The following is a 26,888-nucleotide window of genomic DNA, read 5'->3' on the forward strand; positions in this document are numbered from 1 at the left end:
CCACTGAGGAGAGGAAAGCACATGCCCTGACATCATTAGAAGGAAACTAATACTTTTCACCCGTTAGATTTTAATGTTTATCTGTTCCACGCAGTCATGTATTATGACAGCGAGGAAGACAGACTTTGGAGTTGGAGCAGGGAGTTCAGGGTTTGTTGTTCACTGACAATGTGATCCCTGACAAGTTGTTTCATTTCTTGATGTTACATCTTCTCTATCTTTAAGGTAGCTCTTACAGTAGTGAGTTGACATACATAGCACTTAGCACCTACTGGAACAAAGCCTGATACATCTTAGCAGCTGAATAAGCATTATTTATCATCATCATCATCATCAAATAATAATACTAATATAATAACAATAATAATAACAAATACTTTTTATTAGCTTATATTTGTGCAGTGCATCTGGTGAAAACTTCTCTATGTAAGACTCTATGTGTGTTAGTGCCAAGCTCTTCCTGTCCTTTTTTATCCCTCAGCTCACTAACTGTGTTCATCCTCCATGTAGAATTGAACCAATTTATACAATGGTTTTAGAAGTGAGGTAAATAGGATGAGATTCATTAGCGTCGGACTGATTTGTGCCTAGCAACCCCATGGGAAATTTCTTGACAGCTAAGTCACCTAGTCCCCATGGCACCAGTTAATAGAGAATGCTTAATCTATAGTGAATTCATCTATTATTGTAGCTGGGAACATTTAATTTCCTAATCTTTTTATTTGCAGCTGCACTAGGCTCAGAGTTTTCCAATATTTTTATTTTAAAGGTATAGTTTACCTTTGAAATTACTATTCAGAGAAGCAAATTCTCTTTCTACTTATGAGGCAATATACAGAGTAACAACTTTGTAGCCCCCTTAGAATCTGATAATGACACAGCCGTGGGAGTTGGTGGCGTTTAAAGCTCCTGTTGAGTTAGAACAGCGTGCTATGTACCTGAACTTTTGTATATTAATTAGATAGAAATATTCATCTGTATTAAATTTGAACATTATAACTGACTCAAATTATTCAGTGATGTTAAGTGAAGGAACAAAAGTACCAACTATAACCACTGCCCGTATCTGTCACTGTGATTATAGCTGTATGACACCTACCTAAATGATAACTTTAACTAAAAAATTAAAATATATTTTCATATCCCGTGGTTCCTTGTAGGCCAGAATACCCATGAATATCCTGGTTCAGGATGCGTATGGCTTAATTAGTAATTTTGTTATTATGGAAAAACTATCTAAATGTGAATTCCAGTTAAAGCATAGTTCTGATTTTACATATCTAGAATAGAGAGAATTCTTTTCTCTGGAGAACCATTCTTTGAAATTTGAAGCTTGGATTAGGAAAAAAGGGGAAATTTTGAATTTTATGGTGTATGTAAAGTAATAATCCTAGAGACTAAAATTTACTATCATTTTTTTTTTTGCCAATAGTAGACATAAGACTCTATGGCTATGGAAACACTCTGAATGTGGATATTAAGATCGTTCAATCAGTTATCTATTATCTATTCTGAAACAAATGTTTCTACTAGAACATACTGTACTCAAGTTGTTTGAGTCACTGAGGCATCCATTGACTCCACTTGTTTTTATACTATCGTCTTTAAATGATACAGATTTTTAAAAAACATCAAAGCTAACAGGGAAGACAGCTGAAGAAGTCTCCATAAGAAGACACAGAAAACAGAAGAACTTGAAAGTATGGTATAAGCAATATGCATTGAGAGCCAATCTGATGGTGAGCGCAAGAGCATAGGAGACAACAAAACAAATTGACTAGATTCAACTATTTAAGGGTTATTTTAAGTGACCAGGGGAAAAATCTCTTAATTTGTCAATTTGTATTTTTTCTTTTATTACATCATGAAGTCAAGAAATATTTTTGCAGTTTACCAGTGAACAAGCAGGGGTGAAGTGTGGCCTGAGATGAAGTTAGGGCACTGGTTGTTCCTCTTAAATTTTCAGTAATGGCTAGGGCTGTGATGAGAAGCTGTTAGAGGAAGCAGGATGAAATGAGACTAGGAACATAGGTAGGTAGACTGTGGATTCTATGGGTTGGGGCCTTTTCACTGTGCCCATTCCTCCAGCTGTGAGCACCCTGGTGTCTGGCTTCATCTCTCTATTCAAAAAGGCAAATATGGTCCAGGCTTTCATGGGTCTGAGTGGCCACAAACAAAAATCAGCAAATGATACGTATTAGGAAGGCAATGAAAAAGAGGTATGTGATAGAACAGAAGCTTGGGAGGGGATAGCCTTAGGTGATCAGAAAAGATTTCTCTGAGAGGGTAGCATTTGAGCTGAAACTTGATTAAAAAGAAAGAGGATATCTACAAAAGCCCTAAGTTGGGCATGATTTTTCTAGAAATAGAAAAAAAGTCTGAGTGAATGCAGATGGAAGTGTTGGAGGATACTGAAGTCGTTTAAACCATAACAGAGCTAATTGATCAACTCCTAACCCTTCTCCTCCCTCAGCATCCTCGCAGTTAGAGAAACAACATAACAACAGCCCATATAATCAAAACATACTATGCATTCATTCTTTTAAGAGAGTAATTTATAACTGCAGGAGTTCTTCTTAGAACGTGAAATTTATGTTCCTGGAAAACCTCCTATTCTGAAAAATTGTGTGCTAAAAATAACAAGGCTTATGGGAAAATGGTATCGGGGCATACCACTAAACACCATGCAACTTTGTAACCAGAACTCTAACCAAAACAGTAATGGTGTCTGAAGGCAAAACAGCTGAGGGTTGCCTCAGGGAATATTAAAAATACACAAGTAAATAGAGTGAAAATGCTGGCTTGCTAACACAGAGACAGTGCAACTGGAATTGGAGCTCTCAGCAAAGGAAGAAGACCATTTAAAGGCCCTTTGAGGATGGAATCCTGGGTGCAGGCACTCATTTGAAATAATATAGAAAGAGCTCCTGTCTGTGCAGCTGCCAAACTAAGACCATTCTCCTTTCCTGCTGAAGGGTTTGCTTTTCCTCCACTATTCTGGCTCCTCTTACCTGGAAAAAATTGCATTTCAATCACAACTTCTGCATTCTACCCTGATAGAATCTCTTTACTTATGAGTTGCTTATGTATTAATTGGTTTATAGCACACACTGTGGACAGAAGACTGTAGCTTGTTTGCTTTTAGGTTTTGTCCAATAAGCATACTGTGATTCATTTCATCCTTCAGTTCTATAATCAAGTAAGTCTGGGAACACTGGTTAAACAGAGTGAAGCACGTATCTTTACTGTGTGCTTCTAAGAGTTGTCTAATATTTTAATGTGAATCTCTAAGAAGGGGACGTGCTGTGTACATTTAGCAAAGTCGTTTGTCCACTGAACTCTTCATGGAATATCTTGTGACACTGATGTTTTAACAACATAGTTTGGGAAATTCTAAGCTATTTTGCATGACTTGTAAGTAAATAAACAATCCCTGTCTTCCTACTTTCCTACCTTGACCTTATAAGAACAAGCAGAAATCAGGCTAGATACTGATATCCTAACTTCAACATGTTGTCATCGAAAAAGTCTTGACACCAACCTGCAAGGAATTTTATGATGAGCCAAGCAAGTATTAGTAGCCAATCTTCATAAAAAATAGTGTGGATATGACTGAGTTTGGAATGTGCTGTACAAAATTTGGGGGACAGTAATGCCAGAACATAGATGAAGTTTAGCAGTTTTGTATTTAATATCATAGTCTTTGAGGAATGGTAACTTAGATGTAATTTTCTACATTTCCGTTTCTATCAGTGGTAAGTCAACATTTGTGTTCATGCCAAAGCTCTTTTTGACTTACTTATTTACTAGTTTGAATTTTATGTGTACATGTTTTAGCCGGTGGCGCACTCAGTGATGAGAATTTTTTTTTTTCTTGGTTTCATGTGACATTTTATGCATTTTCGAGTCAGATTATATGGGATACTTGAATCCCAGTCTTAGCATAAAATCACCTATTTCAGAAGATCTAAAAATGAGTTTATTTTTATTTTTTTAAGAGTGTCTTTTTGGGGGGGTTTGCTGGGTAGTTAGGTTTATTTATTTTTAGAGGAGGTACTGGGGATTGAACCCAGGACCTCATGCATGCTAAGCATGCACTCTACCACATGAGCTATACTTTCCCCCAAAATGAGTTTCTTTTAAATTTAAATGAATACAGTTTATTTTATCTTGTTAGAGTCTGCTCTACTGTCAACATCCTCTGGGAAAACACCTAAAACAAATTTAATAAAGGGCCAAGATGACGTCACATAAGGCCAGTAAATTTGTGTGGCCAAAAGAACCCTAGAAAATTCTATAGCTTGCTTACAATACATAATATACATATTTTTTGGTCTGTAACCCTGCATACTAATTCTTAATTTCCTAAACATTGAGAGGCACTGAGCTATATTATAGGAAAAAAATATGACAGTCTACATGCAAATGTCTGGGAATTAAAACCATTTGTGTTTGAGGTAACTCTCATCCCTGGAAGGACAATGGAAGCTAGATGGAGAATTTTAAAGTACCAATTTATCTTTAGGTTTTTTCCCCTTCTTCATATTACTATTAAGCCTCTGTAAATTTTGTAAAAATTAACATATTCATTTGTTGTAGTACTACCTCATTTTTACAGATGGTAGTGTCCATAATTCAACAGATAAATTAAATATTAAAACCCTATTATATCTCCTTTCTCTGTGTTCCATAGTACCTTCCACATATCTATATTGTAGCAGTTCTCATACTGTGTTATAATTATGTGATTATATCCTCACTCCACTAGAGAGGACCTAGGTCTCACTTATTTTATACTCCTATACTCGTAGTACCTTGGACAGTACTTGCTATCTGGTAGGTTTTTTGGTTGTTTTTTTTTTTTTTTTCTTTTTGGTTGTTGATTTAATAAATCTGTATGCTAGTCTCTTTGGAGGATGTGTGCTTGCCCAATAAATTTTAATTGTCTTTGCATTATTATTCATTTTTTAATTAATAAACTTTATTTTACAGCAGTTTTCAGATCACAGCAAAATTGAATGGCAACTGCAGAGGCTTCCTATATACTCCCTATCCCCACACATGCACAACCTCCCTGTACAACATGGTGCATTTGTTTTAATCTGTGAACCTACAGTGATATATCATTATCACCCAAAGTACATAGTTTACTTTAGGGTTTACTTTTGGTGCTATACATTCTATGGATTTTGACAAATGTATAATGACATATATCCATTGTTACAGTTTGTATAGAATAGTTTCATTGCCCTAAAAATCCTCTGTGGTTTGCCCACTCATCTCTCTCTCCTCTCTAACCCCTGGAAACCACTGATATTTCTAATGTCTCTAAAGTTTTGCCTTTTTCAGAATATCATATAGTTGGAATCAGACAGTATGTAGCCTTTGCAGTTTGGCTTCTTTCACTTAATTTAACATGAATTTAGGCTTCCTCCATATCTCCTCATGGCTTATTAGCTCATTTCTGTTCAGTGTTGAATAATAATATCTCTTTGTCTAGATGTACCACAGTTTATTCATCTATTCACCTACTAAGGAGATCTTGAATGCTTCCAAGTTTTAGCAATTATGAATGAAGCTTCCATAAACATCTGTGTGCAAGTTTTTGTGTGGATAGTTTTCAACTCCCATGGGTAAATGCCAAGGAGTATGATTGCTGGATTGTATGGTAGGATTATGTTTAGTTTAGTAAGAAACTGTCAAACTGTCTTTCAGAGTGGATGTACCGTTTTTCACTCTCATCAGCAGTGTCGTTCTTCATCCTCACCAGTATTTGGTGGTGTCAGTGTTTTGGATTTGGATTTGGGCCCTTGTAATAAGGATGTATTGGTATCTAGTTGTTTTAATTTACATTGATGACATATGATGTTGAACATCTTTTCATTTTCTGACTTGCTATCTGTAGATCTTTTTTGTTGAAGTGTCTGTTCAGATCTTTTGTCCATTTTTAAATTGAGTTGTTTTTTGTTGTTGTTGATGAGATGTAAAGGTTCTGTTTATTTTGGATAATAATCCTTTATCAGGTGTGTTCTTTGCAAATATTTTCTCCCAGGCTGTGGCTTATCTTCTCATTCTCTTGGCAGTGTCTCTCACAGAACCGAAGTTTTTAATTTAATGAAATTCAGCCTAACAGGTATTTCCTTCTTGGACTGTGCCTTTGGTGTTGTACCTAAAATATCATCACCACATCCAAGGTCATCTAGATTTCCTCCTCCGTTGTCTTCTAGGAGTTTTATAGTTTTGTGTTTTATGTGCTTTATATGTAGGTTTATGATCCATTGCTTTTGCTGCATCCCACAAATTTTGGTAAGTTGTGTTTTCATTTTCGTTTAGTTAAAAATATTGTTAAACTTCTCTTGAGATTTCTTCTTTGATTCATGTATTATTTAGAAGTGTGTTGGTTAATATTCACATATTCTGGGACTTCCTAGTTATCATTCTGTTACTGATTCCTAGTTTAATTTTACTGTGGTTTGAGAGCAGCGTTTGTATGAGTTCTATTCTTTTAAATTTGTTAAGGTGTGTCTTATTGCACAGAAAAATGTGATACATGTTGGTGAATGTTTCACGTAAGCTTGAGGAGAATGTGTATTGTGCTGGTGTTGGATGAAGTGACCTATAAATGTCAATTATGTCCAGTGATTGATGGTGCTCTTGAGTTCAAATATGTCCTTACTGATTTTTTCTGCCTGCTAAATCTGTCCAACTTCTAACTGATGGGTTTAAAGTCTCTAATATAATAGGGATTCATCTATTTCTCCTTGTAGTTCTAACAGTTTTGCCTCACATATGTGGATGCTCTTTTATTAGGTGCATACACATTAAGAATTGTGTCTTCTTGGAGAATTGACTTCTTTATCATTATGTAATGCCCATCTGTGTCCCTGATAATTTTCCTTGCTCTGAAGTCAACTGTTTCTGAAATTAATATAGCTACTCCTTTCTTTTGGTTAGTATTAGCATAGTATATTTTCTCCATCCTTTTACTTTTTAAATGATTTTTTAGCTTTTTATTGAAAAATATTTTTAAATAATTATATTTAAACTAAAATTTTTTAACTCATTTCTCACCCTCACACTTTTAATCTATATGTGTCTTTATATTTAAAGTAGATTTCTTGTAGATAACATACAGTTGGGCCTCATTTTTGATTCACCGTGGCTCTCCCTGTCTTTCAATTGGTATATTTATACCATTGACTTTTAAAGTGATTGTTGATATTGTTGGACTAATATCCAACTATTTTCTATTTTTATGTTACTATTTTCTATTTTCAGGCCCTGTTTTTTGTTTCTATATTTGTTTTCCACACTTTTTCTGCCTTTTTTGTTTTAATTGATCATTTTTTTATACTTCCACTTTCTCTCCTTTCTTAAGATATCAATTTTATTTTTTTTTCAGTGGTTGTCCTAGAGTTTGCAATATACATTTACAACTAATCCAAGTCTACTTTCAAATAACACTATACTGCTTCATGCATAGTGCCAGTAACTTATAACAAAATATTCTTAATTTCTCCCTTTTATTTCTTGTATCATTGCTGTCATTCACTTCACTTATACATTGGCATAAATATAAATATATATACACATACATAAGCATACATAATCTAATACGTTGTTGCTATAATTTGGTTCCTGGAGGTATAAAACTCATAAAAGCTTTACCCCATTGACTGAGTCCCCCTGGAGTTTTAAACTCACAGACTCTGGTCCACACTGAGCCTTTGACAGTTTATTAATTACCATTCATGTTTTCCTGCCTTGGCACTGGTTCCCACAGCAGTTTCTGCTGGTGGATTTTTGCTATAGTAAATTATGATTCTCTGTATTCTTCTTCAGTGTCTCCCATTTTCAGGGCAAATAGATCTAAGAAGAGTTGTTGATTTTTCTTTTTTTTTTTTTCTGGCTTTTTACTTGGTGTTAAGGTGGAGTGGTGACTTCACATTCCTTACATGCCAGCCCGAAATGATTTCTCTTTTTCTTATTCATTTTTAAAGTCACGCATGACTTCTGGTTTCAATTCCTCTTAAGTTTCTCATTGTTGCTATACAATGACTGTTGAAAAATTGTGGAAGAATTCATACATGATGTCTTGTAATCCACAGGTTTTCCTGAAGTTTCTTTCTTTCTTTTTTTTTTTTTTTAACATTTTTTATTGTGAAGTTTATTTCTGTATTTTCACAATGTTAAGCATTAGCTATAAAATTTCAGATGACTTGAGCTTCCTTTATATTAGATTTTATTTGCCTGTAATAAGGAGAAAAACAGATACCTGATAAGATTCAAATCTGACCTTTTAAAGCCAAAGTCAGAAAATGAACTGACCAGAATGTTTATCACTGCTATTTGTACTTTCCAAAGTCTGAAACTCACATTTCTTTCTAATGTCTTTTTTCCCATACCTCAAGGAATCATATTTTTCTTTACATTGTAAAGGTAGCTGGATTGCCTCTAACAATGTCAGTTTTTTGACAAAGGACATTTTTTTTTCTCCTTAAAAGAAGGTAACCTTTTAAAGAAAGGCAAAGTAGGATGGTAGGATATAGAGACAGTCAAGTTTCTGTGAGCACATTGTGGTTCTAGTCTTAACATGGACTAGGAAGTTGAGCATGGAATTATGAACAAAAATTCTCATATAAGTTCTTTGGGAAAAGGACTCTGAAAAACCACTTTATAACCATACCCTTGTGGAATACTTAGATGTTTCTGTTTTCCAGAGCTCTATAATCACATATCCAAGTTTTCTGGAACAATTCTGTTCTTGTATAATTTTGTCCTTTCTTAATAGAAGTGATGCATTAAGTATTAACAAAAATGATCTAATATTTATACCCCTGCATAATTTAAATATAAATTAATAAGTCAAGATGAAATATATTGGCAGTCTGATTTTTCCCTTTAGAAAGTAAAAGTGGTAATTTTTTTACATAAAATGTGAGGAATATTGAATTTATTATTTTTTCGCTTTTGCCTTCCCTCCTTCCTTTCCCCTCTTCTTCTTTCTTTTTATTTTTCCCATCAAAGGCTATTTATTAAATATATATGTCATACATCTACAAAGTGTAGATGTTCTTTTATTGTTAAGATTTACCTTTTGTTGTATAACAAGGGGGAGGTGGGAGGATTAAGAGGCGAAGATAATGAATAACAAAGAAGGCAACAAATTCACTCATAAACCAGGTAAGTAGACCATCTCTGGTTGCTTTTCTCCAGGCCTTCCTCAAAGAGTGAAATCCGAACACTTTGTGACTGCAGCCCCCTACAGATCTTTCTGGTATTCCCTGGGAAGACTTTGAACCATAGGTCATTGTGAGGGCTCAGTTAATCTTTACCGAATTAAAATCTGAGTTCTGTAATTAGCCCTTTTAAACATCTGATCTAGTTCTGGTTAGATTTCCTGTTCTTTAATTTTTTTTTTCCATTTGCTTTTCTTTTCTTTCTTTCTTTCTTTCTTTCTTTCTTTCTTTCTTTCTTTCTTTCTTCTTTCTTTCTTTCTTTCTTTCTTTCTTTTCTTTTCTTTTCTTTTCTTTTCTTTTTTTTTAACATTTTTTAATTGAGTTATAGTCATTTTACAATGTTGTGTCAAATTCCAGTGTAGAGCACAATTTTTCAGTTATACATGAACATACATATATTCATTGTCACATTTTCTTTCACTGTGAGCTACAAGATCTGTATATATTTCCCTGTGCTATACAGTTTTAATTTTTATTTTCATAGAATCTCCATTTCTAATTGCATTAAAATATATTACTTCTTAGTTACCAAAGATTTGCTGCATGAGTCTTGCTTGCCAAGTCTTCTTGGTGAAATCTGATAAGTCACTGTGGATGAGACATGAAATAACTAAGTAACTTGGTAGCATACATTTCATTAGAACGTTGTCAAGTAGAGAATGAGCGCTCTAGGAAGCTGTTTCTAGCTTATTTCAGTACATTGGAGGGAAAAGAAAGTAAACAGGTCTCTAATTTCTGCAGCTTATCTGCCACCTTTTGTCAAAAGAATAATGTGCTTTTTAGCTGAGAGCTTCTTTAGTTTTTGGGTTTTCATTCTTTTTTTTTTTTTTTTTTTTTTTTGACTTTAATATGCTTGGAGCAGGAGTTGTGCCTCTGTGCTCTGCACAGTGACCGCCTAGACTAAGTAGAAGTTCCCATTCCTACTATTCCTTATCTAGTGCTGTGCTGCTAGCTTTCCACTCATTTCATATGACTTATGGGTGAGCTACATTCCTATGCTTTCTATAGTGTATTTGATCCATGCTACACAGGTTATGTAGGATGCTCTAAGGTGTACTTGTCCTTTGATTCTGAGCCTTGTTTTCCTTTCTTGATGAGCTTTAAGGCCAAAACATTCAAAGGCATGAGGTAATGCAACTACATTGGGGAAATTGGTGATGTCCACTTTGGTGCTTTGTAACTACGTCAAAAGTTGGGTAAAGGGAATGAGATAGAGAGATTTAGAAATAAAGATGATAATCTGGTCTGGGGCTGTGGACCCAAACAGAAAAAAAATATATTCAAGACTAAAAATAATGAAAAAGGACAAAATAATGAATAAAAAAGGTCTTTATTGGGGAAAACGCAATCTGGCACTTCTGGTGGTAAATTAGTGATGCCTCATATAGTTAATGAATGAGATACTTTAGAAAGCAATCAGAGCCATTAAGTGTTTCATGGTGAGACAAGAAACCCGGGAAGATCCTATAATCAAAATATTTTAACTCAAAAAGACACCTTTTGTGCACAGCAGGGAGCCAGTTTGCTATCTGCCAGTGCTTAGCAGAGATCCTGGCTTGGGTCTCAGTTGGCATTCGTAAGTGTCTGGGAAAGTGTAGTTATCTGGTAAGAGAATGGAGGGCAGATCTGTTTGAGTAAACTTGCTTCAAGAGTTTTGGTTGATGAAGGAAGGGGAAAGTTTTTCTTAAGAGCTTAGGGTAGGAGGGAGGATGGGGTGACATTTGCCTAAGCTATGGTCCTCCTGTAGCTTTAAGGACTTGACTTTGAACCTTGTGGAGAGAGGGGCTTTAGGTGACAGGGAACCTGAAGGGCTGTTTTCCAGAGGTGCTGATAGGACCTGAGACTCTCCCATCACTGCATTAATGGGGACAGGGATATGCACTGAGACTCCAGGGACAGCGTGGGTCTTTGCTGCAAATTTGGGAAATCCAAGAGACAGTTTCCTAGGTCCTGACAGTTGGAGTATCACAGCCAATATTCACAGGCCAGTGAGATCTGGGTCACTTGCCTTCAACCCTTTGCCTTTGTTGGTGCATAGAAAGATGCTAGGGGTAGAAGCCAAGGTGTGACAAGAATTGTATAGAATGAAAAGGAAGCACAGGCCATCTAGTGACTTCACCATGAGAACACAAACATCTGAGGAATTCACAGTAATCCTTGGGTAGGATTTGGGCTTCTTACAATTTGAGGCACAGAGCTTGAAGTCTCTCTTCTTTTAGGTCTCAAGGCAACATTTTGGTCACTCTTTCCTGCCTTCCCTTCCTTTTCCTTCCTCCATCCCTTATTCCCTCCCTGCCTCCATCTTTTCCTCCCATGCTATTAAAAATGAAGCAGACTATAATTATTTTCCCTTTACTACACTCTTAATTTATTTTTTGCCACTTCTTGGTGTTACTGAATAGGCCTCTGGGGCTGACTAGACATTGCCTGAGAACTCTTAGTGTCAGCTGCATCCTTAAATCATCCATCCTGGAACTGGGCATGTATTGATTTGTTTTGCTTGTGTATCCATTCCCTGCATTCATTCCCTGATTTTCCTTTGTACACTTACCACTTCTTCACTGTCAGCCCCACTGGTATGGGCAAGGCTTGAAGGGAGCCATATGAGGAGTCAAGACTCTGATCCTCATATGGCTGAGGGTTTGGGCATAAGGAACACGTTTCCTTGTAGTTTTGTTGGAGCTGTTGGGAAAGAGGTGTGCTCTCTTATGCTGGGACTTCTAACCTGGCAGAGTGGAGCTGGAGCTGCTAGTAGCTAATTTTGTTCCATACTGGAAGAAGAGCCCGCCTGAGAATGAAGCCAAGAAGAGGAGAGCAGATTCCAAGAGGAGCGAAGCCAGTTTTCTGAATACATTGTTGCACCTTTGGATTCAGTCATGCCAGATGCACTTGCAGGTTTGTGAGTCAGAATGGACTTTTTCTGCCTAAACAGTCTGAACTGGATTTCTGCCACCTGAAGTTTCCAGAATTCAGCCAAACACAGCACCTAAACCACTCCTGCTGGTGCTGTGTGGAGATGATTAGTTGAAAAGAGATGATACCATGGGACTAATACCTCTAAAGTAGGCATCTGAAAAGTAACCTGAGGACTCAAGTGATCTGGCTTTATTAGGGGTGGAGATAGGGGGATGCCAGGAAGTGCCAGTATTCCTCTAGTGATGATGTGCCCTCTTGCATAAAGTCCTCTTTCTCTTTCAAGTTGACACACAGGCTTAGGACAGGGTTTGGGGGTTTAACACTTTGAGCCTGAGAGAGAGCCATTTCGAGGTGTTCTGGCACACCATGACTATCTGACTGCTTGTTAGCAGGTCCTGTGCTAACAAACCTTGGCTCATCCAGACTGTCTTATTGTCTATATGCTGGTGAAAAAGTAGAAGGGGGTGAGACAGTAGCTCTCACGATTCGAAAATGAAAGCCTTTCCACATTTTTTTCTGCCTCATCTAAGAGACTTATTTTTAGAAGTGTGAAATTGGCAGGTATGTGCTGTCTTCCATTCTGTGTACCTGACTGCTTCAAGGATCCAGGCCAAACTCAAAAGTGTTTGGAGAAGAAAAACGCAAATCCACATCTCAAAAAATGAATCACACAGAGGAGAGATTTGGAGATTCAAATGTGTACTCGTCTCATTAAAGATAAAGGTGAAATGATTACTGGACATAACCAATTAGAAAAGTGTGGCCTCTTGGAGGTTCAAGAGGCAACTCATGGCCACCATTCGGGAAAATGAGATATGAGTGTTACTTAACTGATCCATCACCCAGTAACCACTGCTTAGCATTAGAAATTGGCACTTGAAAGTAAACTAATTTAAATTGCTACCCCAAATCAGCCTCCTTCACTGCAGCCCTGTCAAGGGGACCAACATTGTGACTCAGAGTTTTCCGTGCTGAAGACAATCCTTCTTGCATTGTCACATTGTTTTCTTTAAATCTGATAGAAGTGTCTTTAAAATTATCAGCATGGTCTTGCTTTAGTGCTGCAGTCTAGGAGACAGAATTTTAAAGGTAATGTTGCAGGTATGTAATCCAGGTCATTACTTATCTTGGAGACTGTGTATGTGCCACTGTGGCTCCCACAGAACAGTGTAGTATGACAAGGTGTTAAAGTGTGTATATATATGTGTGTGTGTGTGTATATATATATAAAGTGTGTGTGTATATGTGTGTGTGTATTTACTTCAGGTGCCTAGAACTGGATTAATTGTAACTTTTGGTTTATGACACATTTTCATTATTAATCCCATGAATGGACCATTTTTATTACTTTTCTTGTCCCTTTGAGCATATAGTTGGACTGAAGTTCCTATAACCTCTAAAATTTGGTATGGTTATGTGCCTTACTTTGGCCAACAAAACACGACCAACAAACGTAATGTGTAGTATTTCTGAGCAGAAGCATTAAAAGCAAGTGTATGATTCCACTTTTCCCACTGTTCAGGTGATTGTGGAAACTTCTGTAAGTATGGGTCTTTGAGCAGCCCTACTGATCTGCACTGGACGTGGAGAACGGGCAGCGAATACACTTTTGTTGTGTTAGAGATTTCAGGTTGTCAGGACAGCGTAACCTAGCCTACCTATCTGTTGCAGGTGTGCAGTCTAGCTGCAGTTACTAAGCTATTGTTTCTCAGTGCCAAACCCAGTCTTCTGTATCTTGTTTCTGGGCCTGAGATTTTGCTAACCGTATTCCATCTTGACCAGCTGGCTTCCTAGAGGGGCTGCAGAGATAGACTGGAAGGCAGCAGGAGGTGAAGGGACTTCAACAATGACCTCCTGCCCTGACAAAGTCAGTTGATTCCAGTTTCCAACTACTTCTTGCATTTTCAGGACTAGCTTAATTGTGCCCCCTACCAGCGACTAGCACAAGTCAGGTAGAAGCCCTTCCTCAGACTCCATGAGGCCCCTCTTCTGAGCTTCTGGGATTTGATAATCCTGACCTCTTCTGTTTGTTCTTCCAACCCTAAAGATGACAGCTTATTCCTGCAGTTACTGTATCTGCAACTTTCACATTCTCTTTTAGCTTTTTAATTTCTCAAATACTTATTTAACCAATTCTCCTTATTGAATTCTCTTTGTTAAAATAGTTTGTATGATTTCTGTTTTCCTGAATGGATCCTGGCTGATACACAGGCTGATATAGTTATTTTTAATAATGTGATAAGCACCCATGAATTTGCAACCCAAAGCAAAAGCAAGGACCTTGATGATAACCATCATCTAATTGTGCAAAGTCTACTCTAGCCTTCTCTCTCATCTCCAGCCCATCTCCAACCTTTTCCCAAAAGTGGTAATCAGTGGCTTTGATCCTGTGTTCATCACTCCCTTTCTGTCCCCTTTATGTCGTTTTAGTGCATCTATATGTATACCTAAGCCCTAAAAGTTATAAATTGTAATTATAGTTGTTTTAGCTTTATAAAAAGGGGTAATATATGGCATGTAATTTTCAGGATTTACTGTTTAACTTATATTGCTAGGATTTATCCATATTGTTGTTTATTGCTTCACTTGTTTTTTACTGCTGTGTAATGTGCTATTGGGTAAATAGCCTGAAGTATATAGTTTGAAGTAAATTAGGAAAAGCAAAGTCTAGGTTTTATGTGATTTGGAAACAAAGGTTTGATACTGAAAAGTGGTCCTACTGGTCTGTCTGACATAGTTTCTGGGCACACACTCTGGGCTCATAGATCAGGGAGCAAGTAAACAAAGTGCATATCTCACTAACCATTTATATTTACTAAACATGCAGAGGGCAGTCTCAGGAGCTTGGGGTGAAGTGTGGAATGGGGTTTTTGTCTTTCTATAACTTAACTTTTTAATTAAGCAGTGAATCCCAGGGTGGAAAGAGAGTCAACATAGAAGCAAGATTACTTGAACCATATAATCAGATGCCTTACTTTTTAAAGTTGTCTCTATAAATCAGTGTTGTTCTTAAAAGAAAGGTCATTTTCAGTGAAGTTTGATGGCATTTCCTAGGGGCTAAAAATGGGTGGAGAAGATACAAGGAGCAGATAAACTGTGATGCTCTGTCAGGTACTTTTAATTATAATTAACAGCAATTACAAAAACAAAGAATTGAAAGGTGGTCATTCTCAGAACAGTTCTAAGGCTTCCTAGTTTGTCTGAAGGCATTTCTGTGGCAGAGCTTCCTTGCTAAGTACCAGCCAGTGATTCCACTGTTCTGAGAGAAACCACCCCAGAGATACCTAACACATATTGGATAATGAAAATAATAGAAGTTAACATTTACAGAACATTTGCTGGGAACTTGAACCTGCTAAATTATTCACATGCATCGCTTCATTCCATCCACACAGGAGGGAGGTGCTAGCATTGTCTCCATTTTTATGGATGAGAAAATTAAGATCTAGAGAGAATAAGCTGCTTGTTCAAAGTCACACAGCTATTAAATGGTGACACTGGAACTTAAACCCAGGTCTGTTTCTCTGCAACCTGAGTTTCTGATCTCACTATTCTTCACAATTTCAGCCAAACACAGCCTCTCTATTTGTGTTGTATTTGATCTTTATTTTTATAGTCATTTCAACTTCAAATTGTCTCTCTTAAGTGCTAGAGGGGCAGGGAGTACACCTTATATAGATGGGACCACAAAAAGCACAGCTGCCTGAATATTAACCTTATTTCTATGTCTGTTTGTTTCTTTGCAAAATTATCCATTAAACATTCAGTGCTGTGCCAGAAACTGTACAGTGCCAAAGATAATATAGTCTCTGCTCTGAAGGAGCAAATAGTGGAGTTACACCTTTTCTGACTCTTTAAGGATACGTTTCCTCATTTGAACATGTGCTGTACTTCACTTTATTTTGAGTTATCCATGTCAGGAGAGGGAGAAAGTGTAGTCAAGGATGGCTCTTAGATTCCTGACTTAGATAAATGGATAAACTGCAGTGTTAATTACTGAGATAGAGAATCTGGAGAAAAAGAGCAGATTATAAGGAGAGAAAGAAGTAAATGAGCTGAGTTGGGATGCATTGAGTCTGAGGTGCCTACAGCCCACCCAGGTAATGTGTCCATCAGGCAACTGGTTATATTATCTGACAGATCTCTATATTCTATTTATCTGTCTGCTGGGTAGAGGTCTTTTTTTTGGAGGTAAAACTTTGAAACCCATCAGCAGAACTTTAAAAAACTTTTGAAGAGGATGTGACTGCAAAGGAGAGCATGTAGAAAGAGAAGGCCAGAATTCCAAGGGAGAAATCTTGGGGGGAACCAGGTTTCAAGGGTGCTTTCTCCAACAGTGGGTCAATAACTGATTCTTTAACTGGATCCAGTCTAAAGTGTATCTTTTCTGAATTCTTTCCTTTATATATGTTTTTCCATTTCTAGCACGTGTAATTGACTTTTTGTCATATCAGCCTGTTTTTATTTCATATTCCCTGTTTTTGGTAATTGAAGCAGTTTCTTCTTTGATCAGTTTCAGGATATTAAAATGCTTATTTGAAAAACTTCATGTTGTTTCTATTTCTTTGAGAATCAGTTCTCCTTTTCGTTGAGTTTGTGGGCTTTGATTTAAAGGGTTGACTTTCTTTGTCAGGTTTTAAATTTTACCTTTCGGTTCATCTTAAGTGAGAGAGTCTCTTCTCTCTCCTGACACAATCCTTGTACTTGGTGATTTGTCAGCTGCTTCCCTTTGAATTCTCAGAATTCCCGGTTCAAAACGATGTCTTGTATTGGCTTGGGGATATTATACATCCAGTCCTAGAAGTCTTCATTCTTTCTCTGATCCAAGGCTAACAGCTTTTCATTTCAGCCTCTGTTCACAGATAGGAATAACCTTTTTCCAGCACGTATTTTCAACGTTGAGCCTGAGTGTAGACTCTGACAGGTATGGAGTGTTTTTCCTTATGCCTGTTGTAGTGGACCTTCGAGAGACCAACACTTGTTTTTTAATCCTGGTGCGTAGAATGCTTGGAGTTGCAACTCATTTTCATTTTTATAGGTTTCTTTCTATATCTAAACCATGAAGAGTTTTGTATTCTTTTAAATTGCACTGATGTCTCTTAAAAACATTGAAAATATTTAAGCTGTTATTCTTAAGTGTTGGGCGTAAAGGGGGAATGGGATTTGCAAGGAAACTCACTCTATCAGCTTAATAAGCTTTGTTTTGCTTTTGTTTTTTCAGGGTAGCATGAGAAGACTTATGCATAATTTTATCCACACAGATATTCTGGCTAGTGAAAGGCAGGTATATGAAAGTACAGACAGATGTGGAGATGAGATAATTTTAATAGGAAAAAACTACAAACTTTTGTGTATGTATTTGTTCTCTAACTGGCTTTCTAAAAACTTGGTTGATGAGTGTAGTTTTGGCAAGAAGGACCATCTTGAGTAGGAGTCACCAAGAAATCTTGTGTTTATTTAGAACTTTTGTTTCCCACTTCTCAAAGAGTGGCTGTCTTGCGGAAGCTGAGGTAACAGAACAGTGATGATAATGTTGCTGATATAGTTGTTGAGGGGAGGGTAGGATTGGAGAGAGAGCAGAGGAAAGAGGACGATTGATGATGGCTGTAAGATCACGGCTTTTTTATCTGTAATGAATTTGTTGTATTTCTTCTTTGGGCAAGATTTTCTTCCAATAGAAAAATTACTTTGATACTCTTATTTTCTGTATCAAAACTTACTTCCTCTGAACTTAAAAAAATCTTTCTCTGCGCTCTCTTTGTGGTATTGTGATATCTTAATCTGAATGCAATCTTCTAGTATACTTTCGTTAATCTTTAGAGAGATGTTCTAGTCCCCTTGACTATAACAGAATGCCTTTCCTATGCGGCCTAAAACAGTGGTGTTCTTTTTGTGAATGCTAAATAATGTAGGCCTGTTCTTAATGTCTCTTGCTAATAGGAGTTAATCTTTCTTTAATGTCAGACTTTCTGCGGTCACATTTATTTTTTACTTTTTTCTAAAAATTAGGTTTATTTATTTATTTTTTAATGGAAATACTGGAGATTGAACGCAGGAACTCGTGCATGCTAAACACACAGTCTACTACTGAGCTATACCCTGCCCCCCTCATTTTTTACTTTTTAAACTGTTTATTGAAGTATAACACACACGAGGAAAAGTCCACAAATCCTAGACTTGATAATTTTTTAGAAGATACACTGGTGTAACTACCACCCAGATTATGAAGTAGAAAATTACCAGTGCTAGAAAACTTTTTTGTGCTTTCGCCCAGTTATTACTCTTCTTGTAATATCCTGGTGCTTACATAACCATCTCTAAGTTCTATCTGTTTTAAACTTTATATAAAAGGAATCATACAATACGTACTCCTTTTTGTCTAATTTCTTTTACTCAACATTATATGTGTAAAACTCTCCCAACATTGTTGTTGTGGCAGTAATTTTTTTCACTGCTGCTTAATATTCTATTATATGAATATAACACAATTTGTTGTATTTGTTTATTATGAACATTTGGATTGTTTCCAATTTTTGACTACAACGAATAGTACTGCTATGAATACTCGTGTATGTTCATAGAAGGCATTCTTGTTTCTCTTTTGCTATATAATATATAGGGGTGGAATTTCTAAGTCATAGGGAATGCATATGTTTGATTGTTATACGTATGTATCACTGAATGGTTTTCCAAAACGGTTATATCAATATACTCCATCACATTAGTGTACTAGAGTTCCAGGCGCTTCCCGTTCTTGCCAGAACTTGATATTGTTAGTCATTAAATGTTAGCTATTCTGGTCTTGTGTAACGAAATCTTACTGTGGTTTTAAGTTACATATCCCTGAAGACTAATGAAGTCCAACAACTTTTCATATGTTCATCAGCTATTTGGAGAATCTCTTCTGTGCAGTGTCCACTATCCTAATAGGTTGTTCTTTCATATTGACTTGCAGTTCTTTTAAATTCTGCATCTGAATTGTTTGACAGATATATAATTGTAAATTTCCCTTTCACTTCTTTGCGTGATCGTCTATTGTTGTAACAGTATCTTTGGATGCATAGAATTTCACTATTTTAATATAGTAATTTATTAATCTTTTACCTTGTCCTATTTGAGAAATCTTTGCTTACCACAGATCTTAAGAACATTTTCTTTGTTCATCTTCTAAATGTTTTATTGTTTGATATTTCACATTTAGATCTACATTCTTTCTAGAATTGGTACTTGTATCAATAGATGTAGATGGAGTCAAAATTTATTTAATTTTTGTGCAAGTATATAATTAACAGAACACCCTTTACTGAAAAAATATTTTTTCTCCCTACATCACAGCATTTCTTTCACCATAAAGAGTGGATCTCTTTCTGGAATCACTTCTATTCTATCGGTCTGTGTTCCAAATACAGTATCTTAATTACTGGAGCTTTATATCTTGAGTCTTGATAGCAGTGTAATAAGTTCTGCAGCTCTGTTTTTCTTCAATACTTTTGAAATAAGGACTGTACCTGGTTCTTTGAGTTTATATGCAAATAAAAAAATTGGCTTGTTCCCCACCTCCTCCTTAAAACCTTCTGGGATTTTGATTAAGGCTGCATTTAATATATGCACTGATATTGGGAAAACTGACATTTTAACAATACTGAGTCTTCAAATGTGAGAGCATGATATTTCTATTTACTATATAGGCCTTTAAAAATATCTGTGTTTTTGTATTCAACTCTTAAACATCTATTATTGGATTTATACTTAAATATTAGATGCTTTATACAATGGTATCTTTAAAATTTTATTTATTTATTTTTTATTGAAATACAGTTGATTTACAATATTGTGTTAGTTTCCGGCATACAGCAATGTGGTTCAGTTATATATATTCTTTTTCAGATTCTTTTCCATTATATTATAAGATATTGAATATAGTTCCCTGTGTTATACAGTAGGAACTTGTTTATCTATTTTATATATAGTAGTTTTTAATCTGCTAATCCCAAACTCCTAGTTTATCCCTCCCTCACCCCCTTTCCACTTTGGTAACCATAAGTTTATTTTATATGTCTGTGAATCTCTTTCTGTTTGTAAATAAGTTCATTTATGTCATTTTTTAAGAGTCCACATATAAGTGATATCATATAATATATGTCTTTGTGTGACTTCACTTGTTATGATTATCTCTAGGTCTATCCATATTGTTGTAAATGGCAAAATTTTGCTTTTTTTATGGTTGAACAGTATTCCATTGTGCATGTGTGTGTATATATGGATGTTTGTATCTATCTATCTTTGTATCTATGTATCTCTTACATCTTTATCCAGTTGTCTGTCTGATGCCTAAGTAATAAATAGGCTGTTCTTTTAAGATCTCTCTCACTTTAGTTTCTTCATTATTATTAAAAAGAAAGTTAAGATGGTCTTATGAGAATTAGACAATAGTACATAATTCCTAAGATGAATATAATTAAATGCTAGTCTTGAAAATTTCCATTTTTGTTGCTGTGCTCATGTTCTTACCTGGAATATGTTCTGTTTTCCTTTTTGTATTTTACTTTGGGAGCTGGCTCAGATTTCACCATCTTAAGGAAGCCCTCCCTGGTTTCCACACGCAGTCTTACTATGTGTTTACTCATATTTACTAATACTTGTCATGCATCCAGTATTGAATGAGCACTTTAATTGAATTGACAATCTAATTTATTTTATTTTAATAATAAAAATTTAAATGAGAGATGTCACCATTTTAGAAAAATGGAGAATAAGTGTCAGAGAAGTTAAGAAATTTGCTTAGTAAAATGAATAAATGATACATTTTTTACCTTCATATTTCGAATTTGTACTATGTTGATATTAAATCTTATATTTTGTTATTGCTCATCTATAAATTTTTATACTGTCTTTATTTTTTATTCATAAATCATCAAGTTTTATTTATTTAACAAGCACTATTTGCCCTGCATATTAGTGTATGAAAAAGTAATCTCTAGACTTTTACAAAATATGTTTACATATATTCACAAAAACTATCACAGTTGCTAAAATAAAAAAGAAAGCACGCAGGTGAGAGAAAAAGAAATTTTATTAATTAAAATTATTAATCACACAGACGACAATTTGAACAGTCTACAAACATGTCTACAGATCACTTACCATGGACAAGGTGCATGTTCAAGTTTTACAGTCTTTATATAGTCAATTATTCTCCAATCATTGTATCTAGTAGAAGACTCTATAGAGGTAAGTGCTTGCTAATGTCCCCTGAATTAACTGAAGTAAAAAGAATCATCATTGTGATGGAAAGGTCATTACAAGCACAGTTCTGGTTCACATATGGATGATGAAGAGATACCAAGATTTTTTGTCATACAGAAAACACTAGGGATGTACAATTTTAAAATATGATTCAGTACTGGATATTTGAGGTGAAAGTAAAATTGAGCAAGCCCTTGACAATCATGAGAAATACTTCTGGAGATTTCTACAATCTTTTAAATTAACAAATACATGTATATTATGCTTTACATCAGAATTTGACACATTGTAACTGACTATACTTCAATTTAAAAAAGGGCAAAAAAAGAATTATTGCATAGCAAAAAGTAAATAAATAAGATAAATTAATGAATTCCATCAGTTCCTTAGAACCCCCATTTTCTCTTTATCTTTTTAATAAACAGTGATAATTTTCCTTTGGAGGGCAATAAAAAATAAAAACCAAAGCTACAAAAATAACTTCTTGAGAATTATTGGTTATGTAGTGATGAGTTGAGGATGATAAAAATAAATTGAGATGTAGATGTTGAAATGTTTGCCAGAGTCCTTCACTAAAAAGCAGCATATTCTTATACTCCCAAGCAAGTGTCCAATTCAAATTCATGTTTCACTTGATTCAGAAATTATTATAGCCTTAGATCTTGAGAATTGTTTTCAAAATAGTGGAAAATGCACATGTCATTTCCTGAGAGAAAAGTGAATACTCCTGCATGCAATAATAATTTTTTTTGGAGAAGTATTAATTTATTGGACTAAGGCATCTTTATTTTTGAAGACAAAGATATATTACATCTGAAGTTTTAAAAATATTATATTTTGAGTACTAAATTAATAACCATAAAGAATTAAACTTAGGAAACATTTTATTCACTATTGCAACATTCATAATTAAATTTAGATTTCTTTCAGAGAAAAAGTTATTAAAAAATGGCATATTTGTCAATTAAAGTTTTCTTCCTCTTGGATATAAATGTGTGCTCTTTCTTGCCTCTTTGTACATAAAAGTTTATTCTTTCACTCTGTTTCAATTTATTAAGATTTCACTGCATTTTGATGCTGTCTTTTATTCCATCCAGGAGTACCCTTTATTCTATCCAGGACATTGTCATTTTTAGATGCCAGTTCCTTAGAATGCAGCCAGTTCAATTATTCTTGTTAAAATTAATCTCTGCCATAACCATCCATGGAGTCCAGCCTAGCCAACTGTCAACTCTGAGTGGCTATTGGCTCTAGGGCAAAATCGGAAAAGATATGGTATAGTACTGATGTTCAGTTACAATCTCCACAACAAACGTTGCCCCTGAATGATGACACTCCAACCTGCTGGGCCTCTCAGTGTGCTGCTGTAGGTTATCACTACCAATTGATAGACTTTGTCAAACCCGGTGAAGCCTCTCTGCCAAATTGGGTCTTCTATCTTAGTTGAGGGAATAGTATGTTATGCTAAATGGAATTAAAAAAATACCACCAACACCAAAATTTACTACAGCTAGTACATTTTTAGGTATGAAAAAGATTTTAAGTCTTCACACTCTCAAGAAAAAGCTGACATGATAACCAGGAAACACCAGTACTGGTTTTAAACCTATCTGGCTGACTAATGACAATTTGCTTCTGTGAACTTGCCTCTGAAAGCCAACCAGTCAGTGACAGCCTCATGCTTTGAAAGCCAGCCAATCAGCAGTGGTCTCACTCCAGTGAACCTGAGTCTAAGTCCGACATCAGTCAACTCTTGTTTATGTAACCAAACACGAGTCCTTTTTTTATCCAACAGTAAGTCACCTTTTAAGACTGATGTAATCCCACTCTTGCCCTTCGTAACTAATACAATCTCCTTCTCCCCAACCTCTCTATTTTAAAACCCTATGTAATATCAGCAGTTTGCTTAATTAGAGTGAGACTGTAGCTAACCAGCATAGCTCTCTCTCCCTTACCTAGGAGAGCAATCAGTTAAGCTTTGCAGCCTTTGGTTTTTGCTTCGGAGTTTGAATGGTGGTCTCATCCTTTGACAGATGACAGTATGTGTCAGCACTTCCCCTCGCCTCCCCTTTTTTTAGTTAAGGTAACACGTTTACTCAACTTCTCAAATGAATCCTTTGTTGGGAATAAATTCACATACTGAAGTGTGGGTTGGCTACATGACTGAACTCTACCTACCAAAAAAAGATTTCATTGGGCTATTACATTAATAGGCATTGAGAAATTCAAATCTTTTTTCCCCCCATTTTAACTCCATGGAATGTATTTCATTGATGTATAGCATCACTATATATAACTTGCATGTTACATCAGCCTCTTGAAGTAGACCTTTAGCAAATCTGACATGCTTGAAGTGTGAATAGTTGGGGGCTTAAGGAGAGAAAATTCTGGGAAGTCCCTGGGAGTAAGCTAAGAATTGATGAGAGATAGCAAATAAGTTCATTTGGAGTTCTCCAAGATGGGACTGCACTGCACCATTTCTGCATCTTTTCTAGGCATTCTAATCAGCCTAGAAACAGAGAAAATAGAGGTGAAGGGCTTGTATATGTGGGGAGATAATTTGGAGATAAGCTTGCCAGCAGGTGCCAGGGTGAGGCTTTTGATGGTGGTGATGGGACTGGGAGGGAAGTGACTCAGGAGCAGTCCAGGACTGAGTAGGGATTATGTTGCCAATGGAGAGATCAATGATGGACTAGAGGAGGTGTAAAAGGCTTGGTTATTAAGTTAAAAAAAAAAAAGCAAAATGAAGATGTGACTGGAAAGGGGGAGGAAGGCAGATGGCAGGATTGTGATCAGGGAGGAGAGAATGCTGTGGTAAGGGTCTCAGATACATTGCATTCAAACCAAAAAGATTTTCAAGCCTCAGTGGTGTATTATGTGCTGATCGTTTTCCCAAATGCTGTGGGAACTGCAACAATTAGCACACTCTAACTTCTTCTCTCATGGAACTCAGTTTCTTAGGGCCAGAGCTTTATGACGAGGTTGTTCAGAGATATTTGTGGCTGACTTGGGAAGGAGGCTATCAACGCCACTGAAAAATACAGGTTGTGAAGTCCAGATGGTCATGTGCTAAGTGCTAAAGGCTGAGGAAAAAGTCAAGGAATGAAACTGAGGAGAGATGAAAATGCTGTACAACCCGAAGGTATAACAGAATAGTTGTTACTGCTTCTTCCTTTTATTTTCTTCCTTTTGGATTATTAGTAAGGGATAGGAAGCTGAGGACTCCATGGGAACCCACAGCAGATACAAATTTACAGAGATGTCAGATACACATTTGTGAGTAGAGGTGGGCCTGGCTAATTATGAAATAATTACATTGTTACTTGAGATATTAAATGCTACATAAATTGCCTGAAAACATGAATTCATACCTGAAGATTTAGAACTTCCTTTTACAGGAAATTTATACATCTGGGAAAATTGCTAGTAGCTGCATAATTCCTTTTGATCGTTCTTCAGTCTCTAACGTCAAGCCTTCAAGATGTTTGAAGGATAATGCAGCTTTAACTGATGATTATTTGGTGTTTACATCGATTTTAGGAGAGAAGATAATTTTGTAAGGTTAGTTGATAATATTAAAGATGAATTAATAAACTCAATAGCAGAGACTGAATCAAGGACTGAATTTGTGGTGACATTGTAAAATTCAAGGTTTCTTGTTGTACTTAGTCCTCTTAAGCCAAACTGTTACACTTTGTACCCAGCATGACCAGCAATTTATCCACAGTGTCCTCATGTTTATAATTTATATTGCAAACCTTGTTTGTAGCACTTGGTTTGTTTGCTTCCATTTTTTAAAGCCTTCTTTCAGTGTGTGATGGTTGGGTTTAAATGGTTATTAGAGAGAAGCTCGTTAGCAGTCAGGGAGTGCAGAGATGAAAGCAAGTGTTCTCAGATAGCCTGTCTGTTATGAATGTGGTTTGCTGAGAGGTAGCAGTTATCAAAGGAAACATTGGCTGCCGCTGGCAAGTCTGAGCGGTTTGAGAAGTTTTCAGAAAACAGGCTGATGGACATGAGGTGAATAATTACCGGTGGGTTTAATCCTGGCTTGTTGTCAACTCAGTGCCAGGGAGGCTCACAATAGGAAATGACAGGTGTGTTACAGCATGAGGCCAGTGTGTGACATGGTTTTGGACGGAGGCCACAGAGTGCTGGTTACCTTGGGTGTTTCTGTCTTTTTTTTTTTTTTTTTTTTTTACCTTAACACCTGTTTTTCTTCACAAAGTAACTAACCTTATGGGCATCCAGTCCTTAATGAAAAAAAATTTTAAGGGGCATATTTACATCTTTCCTTCATACTTACATGAATCGTGTGTGGTGGCATCTGTTGACTGCATTTGTGATGGGGCCAAGCGGGAGACAATATACCCTCAGTTTTCTCATTTAATTATAAGGGAAAGAGCAGATCACCCTTGTGTCACATGCTTTGGTATCATGGCATTTCTAGCATCTGGCACTGCATGTGCTGCAGTTAGGCTGATATGGATTTGTGGCAGGAGGAAGATGCCCAAGGCAGATAGAAATTGAAAACAAGATTACAGGCAGCACCAAACAAGAAGTGCTTCATTTTTGGAAACACTGAAATATTGAACAGAACCTTAACTTGGGCAGCAGATAGGCTGCACATGATCTTTTCTGATGCTGGTTGTTAATGTAGCATTTAAAAAAAAAAGAAGAAGAAGAAGAAAACATATTGAGCAAACGCCCTGAAAAAAGAGGGCAAAAATTAGCCAAAAAAAAAAAAAAAAAAGGAGGTAGCATTGCTCAAATATCTCTTTAATTGTATAAGAGTATTTGGAAGCACATCTTGCTTCCTGTGGGAACACTGATACCATCGTTTAAAGCTTAGATTGTCTATGCCAAATATGAGGGCTGCAGGAGCATTCTTTTCCTTTTATGTAGGCAGCGATACAAGAAATGGTGACAGTGTACCTAGAGGAGGTGTAAAACCAAAAGAAGAGAAATGACTTGAGTATATACAGACAATATATGTTGCATATTCTTGGAAATTCTGTCTGTAGGGGAACATCACAGAGAGGAGGGGATTTGAAAAAAAGAGTGGTTTTCCTTCATTAAATGGTACTCTTCAAATCCTACCTGGGCCAGGAAGGAGGCAAGTCCCTTTTGATTTCTTTTCCTGTAAAGTGTTGACATTATGAAGGTACAGTTTCCCAACAATGTAGCTTGCTTCCTATTTTCACCCACTGTCCTTCGGCTAGAGAAACATCAGTAGAAACACAAATGGTTTTGTATTTTGTCCTTAGAATAATCTGTAGCAACCAGCACTATTTCCTTTTTTCTCCCCTTGGCTTCTCTTATTTTATATACCGTCTAGCTAATACCAAATGTTTATTAGCAAGGAAACATCATTAATATCAAAAACATCATTTTTTTGACTTCCTGAGGAACAGGTGAGATATTGCATATTTACTTTTCAAGCCACAAAAGGTGAAAGAGTGGCCACATCTTGGAATTAGGACTTTCAGA

The sequence above is a fragment of the Camelus ferus genome, chromosome 5 (genome assembly GCF_009834535.1).
Source record: "Camelus ferus isolate YT-003-E chromosome 5, BCGSAC_Cfer_1.0, whole genome shotgun sequence".
Classification (NCBI taxonomy): domain Eukaryota; kingdom Metazoa; phylum Chordata; class Mammalia; order Artiodactyla; family Camelidae; genus Camelus; species Camelus ferus.